Consider the following 6,000-nt stretch of genomic DNA (forward strand, 5'->3'; position numbering starts at 1 on the left):
GAGTAAAAGCATGGGAACCCCAAAATGACTTGGGGGTTACAAGCAGTAACACTCTTTCCAGAGGGGTGAATATAGAGAAGCACTCTGAACCTATTCTTAGAAAACCACTAAAGGAAATTTAAAACCTTGAGCTTGTGACTATGTTATTGGTAGTCAGTGCTTATCAGAGCTAGATTAATAGCTTGTCAGAATTCTGTTGATTAATGTTAAAACCCTGAACTTTTGAAGTCTTAATAATAACAATAGCAAAAAAAAAATAATAACAATAGCACAGACAGGAAAAGACATCTGAAACTTTTATATATAAGCTTTAAACTTTTTCTTTCCATCCAACCATTCACCATGAGACACAAATGGTTAATTCTAAGAGCAGTCAATGAAAAACAAGTTTCTTTAAATACAGGAATAGTAAAAAGTTACATTAAAACTTGTCTGGGCTGGGTGGTGGTGGCACATTCCTTTTAATCCCAGCACTCGGTAGGCAGAGGCAGGTGGATCTCTGTGAGTTCGAGACCAGCCTGGTCTACAAGAGCTAGTTCCAGGACAGGCTCCAAAGCCACAGAGAAACCCTTTCTCGGAAACAAAACAAAACAAAAATCAAAAGACAAAAAGAAACCAAAACTTGTCTTGTAGCCAGGTGTGGTGGTGGTACACACCTTTAATCCCAGCATCCAGGAGACAGGTGACTCTCTGAGTTCAAGGTCAGCCTGGTCTACAGAGGGAGTTCCAAGACAGCCAGTAATACACAGAGAAACCCAGCCATGGAAAGCAAGCCAGTAAGCAGCACTCCTCCATGGCCTCCAGGATCCTGTCCTGTTTGATTTCTTGTCCTGACTTCCTTCAGCGATGTATAGCAATGCTGAAGTGTCAGCCAAATAAACCCTTTCCGCCACAACTTGCTTTTTGGTCACAGTGTTTCGTCACAGCAATAGGAACCCTAACTAAAGCATGCCCTATCATCTTATTTGGAGACCATAAGATCCCCACTGGAAGGGGCATGTGTCTGAGGACAATCTATCTATTAAGTATATTTGAGTTTAGGCTTAATCTTGAAAACACATACAGGAGGCTAAATAAAGCTTGTCATTAAATGAATTCCATAGCAGTTTACAAGTTAGTAGCTTTTATAAGATTAGAATTTTATAGCTTTATCCTTATTTTAAAAAATTGAGCTGAAAAATTCAAAACAAAATATTAAACTATAAATACAGTCCATAAGGAAACTGGAAACTTTTCTGATCCTTTTAATAGTATACATTATAGACAACCAGGGTTTATTTTTGTATGATTTAGTTTATCCAAATAGCTAGAGCTTAACAAAGTGAGTGAAGACAAAGAATTAGGCAAATATTACTGTGAACCTGAATAGACCTTGTTTGCAGGGCCAGGGTACACTTGCCATGCATGCAGGGGTGACACTCTCTTTGAGGTCCCCAAGGGGCAGGGCCAGATGTGCCTGGATGCTAACAATACTCATTTATAGATTTTTAATTATAGGCCTTTTGTTATATACAGCCACATTTTGTTATAGATTTTAAACCATAACCAATGAATTTACTAAGATAGTTTACAGCATAGTTTTCAGAGGGTGTTTTTTCTTTTCTTTTCTTTTTCTTTCTTATTTTTTTTTTGAGAGCAGTGTGCAGAAAAATCATAGAAATACAAGGTTTTTAAGAATGGGATGAAGAACCTTAGAGATATGACTTGGAAGCATAGGACAGATCAAGTTAGGTTGTAAGAGGTTTGGGGATCGTTTGTTCAGTGGCAGTTAGAATTTGTGAGAATTTGGAAATCAAGTGTGCCAATTTTTAGCCATTGATCCATACTGAGGCCAAGCTGTAGTGAGTCCATGGGGGAAGACTGCAGGGGAACAGCAGTGTATAGGCCCAGGAAGCAACAAAGAGAGGTACAGCAGGTAGTGAGAGGAAGCAAGGCGAAGGGTCCCAGGCTGCAAGCTAGCTCTGAGTGAGAGAAAGAAGGGAGATGCCCACATGGGTGTAGCGGGCCAGAGGCACAGCAGGTTGCAGGAGCCAAAGAAACACAGGCAGAGTGTGGAGTGCCCACATGGGGGTGGGGGTGGGGCAGGGTGGGCACAGAGAGACACTTAAACCGTGGAATGCAGGCAGAAGATGAGAGATAGTGTAGAGACACTGCAGGAGGGCTGATGTTCCTAGGAGGAGGTGAGAGAAAGCTAGAGGGAGATGAGGGGAAAAGGGAGACAGTATCGTTAGTAGAGATACCCAGACAGGTGTAATAGGCCAGAGCTGGCAGATGTGAGACAAGAGCCCAGGCAGGTGCCTTGGGAGGTATAGAAGGCTCTAGAAGTTGGAGAGACATGATTAGAGCATGTGGAGGGGAGAAGTAGCTGAACAGATGCGCTCTAGGATTTGGGGTTGAATTTGATGGAGGGCAGGAGCCAGCAGAAACAAATGATACATACATAACCTTAGGAGAGCCAAATCAGCAACTAGGTTCAGAGCCGACAATTTCCTCGGGAGGAAACTCATGGCATTTCCAGTTTTGGCATCAGATGAATCAGGTATGGTGGAGGAGGAGGTTTATTATAGATAACTGGTTTATTTTAGAGCATAATCGGAGACAGGAATATCTGGGAGAGTTCAGAGTAAACATGACCAGGTAGAGCCAGGCCGTATGAGGAATATTGAGAGGGGAAAGGAACTGCCAACCAGGAGGGTAGACAAAAAAAGTCCAGGTGACCAAATATGCCTGGATTATATAGGGAAGGGCAGCCCAGCCACTGGGCTGAAGATGTTTAGGGTAGGGGCGGGGTATGCCAGCCAGGAAGGCCATGTAACAGATAGGGACTGAAGGATGCTGGGGAAACCCGGAGGCTAACACCTACTTTGATATGTTGATGGGCACTTTAGTTAGTCATTTGTCCCTGGTTTGAGCACTGGCTGCTCTTTTGGAAGTTCTGGGTTCAATTCTCAGTACCCACATAGTAGCTCATAATTGTCTACAATACCAGTCCCAAGGGATCCTACGCCCTCTTCTGGCCTGTATGCATATGATTCACAGACATACATCAAACAAAACACCCATACATGTAAAATAAAATAAAAATAAATTTACTGATATAGCTGAGAAAATAGGGCAGTTTTGTCCTCATTGGAAGAGGAGAACAGGCCCATCTAGAGAATTTTTGTCAGGTTTTGTCATAGGTTTTAGCAAGATGATTTTTTTTTTTTTTTTTTTGTCATTGCTGTTGATTATAATAGCCTTTTTTTGGGGTGTGTGTGTGGAGGAACCTGAGATGTATGTCATTTGCCAGCATAACTTCAGAATCATCTATTGAGTTTTCTGCATTTCAACCTTATGGGAAACATTAAGAGTTAGTTTAACATCATGATTGACATAAGTTTTGTTTAGTAAAGTGAAATGCAATTGTCCAACTGGAGGGACCATGTACCAGTTCTGCAGAAGGATAAGATAACTGTAATTATCTATTTGTTACATCAGACTCCCGCATGAGGAACAAGCACCTGGAAGCTTTGTAAAGGAAGTCAGTTAAAGTGAGTATCTAACTGACAAATTAAAAGAGAAATAGAATCCATTTGAGTCAAGCAAGTCTAGCAAGTTTTCAAAGATACCCCAAACTGAGTTTGATGACAGAGTGTCTGCCAACCTCCTTTAATCAGGGAACATGGGTAGTCAGGGTAGGGACCCTGAATTAGCTTTTGCTTAGGAAAAGAATTGAATGTTAGGGCAAAGGGCAAGACCATTGAACTAGCAGGCAAGTCTCATACCTATTGGCACCTTAGGTACAAGGTTCTCTATTCACAGCATCCTTACAAGTCAGTTAGGGAGACACTGAGGGCAGAGTAATTGCTACTTGCCTCTGTGTTGTTTAGACATTTAGAATGTGGGTGCTGACTCTAAGATCCTCCTCTGGATGAGAGAATCCATGTCCCTGTCATGTGAGACACAAAGAGTAATTCATTTTCATGTAGATAAGGAGGAGATTTTCCTGGCAAGGCCTACACAGCTGGAGACAGGAGCAGCAGATCCCTGGCAGGCCTTATTCCACATGCATCCTTCTCCTATAATGAGTATGTAACAACTTCCTCTGGTGGGAAAAACTTTAAATGATAGATGCAGTCCATGGAGTGACAGGGAACCTGGTTTTCCGGATGCTTTTTTAGTGTGCTTTTTAGAAAATATAGTTTTTTGGGTGTTTTTTGTTTGGTTAGTTTTTTGAGACAGGGTTTCTCTGTATTGTTTTGGAACCTGTCCTGGAACTAGCTCTGTAGACCAGGCTGGCCGCCAGCTCACAGAGATGCACCTGCCTCTGCCTCCTGAGTGCCAGGATTAAAGGCATGTGCCACCAATGCCCGGCTAATTTCAAAATCTTAATCATCAGACATACAAATAATATCACCCTTAAGTTCCATTCTCCATAAGCCTTGTATAACTTACTCAGACCTTCTGTGGCTTGACTTTATAACCTTATATTTTACATTTGTTTAAACTTTTTTCCTACTTACTGTTTCTTTCTATCTTTTAAACAAGAGTTGTATCCAAGTTATATACATGGCAAGCTATAGCAAATTAAGATCACCTGTGTGCAAACCTTTAAGGCGTAACCTCTTTTGTTATACGTTTTCAGCTAACTTTTCTCTGCTTGGAATTTTACAGCTTTTTAAACCCCATCCCCAGTGGTCTTACAGATCTTGAGACAAAGAAAATTTACATTCCAGCATCAAAGGTATCCATGACCTTGAATGGGGGAACAGTTTTTGTTTTTTTTTTTTATAAACAAGAACCAAAAAGGGGGAAAGTATTCAGAGAGTCAGACATCTATAATTACATTTAGCCATTCTAACTTTTATATATGAGTCTCACTTGATTAAAAAATTTAAATGCCACAAGACAGACCACTAACCAATAAGTTTATCATTTGTTCTAAGAAATTTCCCCTAAGGGGAGGTGTTAGCACTATCTCGCTCAGTTTATTTAATAGCTTTTCCATTGTTTTATAGGTGGACTGTCTTCCTATTTTTAGTCCTTAGCCTGTATATCCCAATTTTTTTCTTGAGGTCTCACACAATTAGGGCCTAATTGCATACAAGTAGCTGAGAGGAGCAGCTGGTACTCAGGTGATGACCAGATGACCATGCCTACAGATTAGTGTCTTATTGCTGTGAAGAGACACCATTACAATGACAACTCTTAGAAAAAAGTAAGCAATCAGTTTCAGAGGTCTAGTTCATTTTCATGGCAAGGAGAATGGCAGCTTACAGGCAGACATCATGCTGGTGAAGTAGCTGGGAATTCTACATCTGGATCCGCAGGCAGCAGGAAGAGAGACCTTGGATTTGGCATGGGCTTTTGAAACCTCAAACCCACCGCCAGTGACACACTTCCTCCAACAAGGCCCCACCACCTAATCTTTCCAAATAGTGCCTCTCCTTGGTAACCAAACATTCAAATCTATGAGCCTATGGGGGCCATTTTCCTTCAAACCACCACACCTAACTTAAAGTCCAGCTGTGATTATGTCAAACAGATACAGACACATCTGGAGTTATTGAGAGATTTTAGATAGAAGGTCTTTTTTTTTTTTTTTTTTTTTTTTTTTTTTCTCAGATCTGGTTTAATGTGTGTCTGTAGATGGAGGCAGACAACCTGAAAAGTGTAAAAAGTATTTTTCTCTTATGAAGACATCAAATTGCCAATAATATAAGGTAACCTGGAGGCCATCAAATAGAAAACTCTAAAAATATGAGTATCCAAGCTTGGTGGGGCACAAACAAAGGCAGACCATGGGCCAAAGGCAAAGGAGTCCCAAGAGCAGTTTCCCTTCCAAGCCTTGCAACCAAGATTTTCTGCATAGAAAAATTTGCCCTGCATCCTGTGGCCATTCTGAGGTGGGGTCCTGAACTCACTGGCTGGCAAAGCTGCTAGGGTGCCTGGGGTTTAGGGGAGGGATAGACAAGTAGGGAGGTATCTTACTTGGTGTTCTATTGCTGTGGAGAGACA

The sequence above is a fragment of the Phodopus roborovskii genome, unplaced genomic scaffold (genome assembly GCF_943737965.1).
Source record: "Phodopus roborovskii unplaced genomic scaffold, PHOROB, whole genome shotgun sequence".
Taxonomy (NCBI): Eukaryota; Metazoa; Chordata; class Mammalia; order Rodentia; family Cricetidae; genus Phodopus; species Phodopus roborovskii.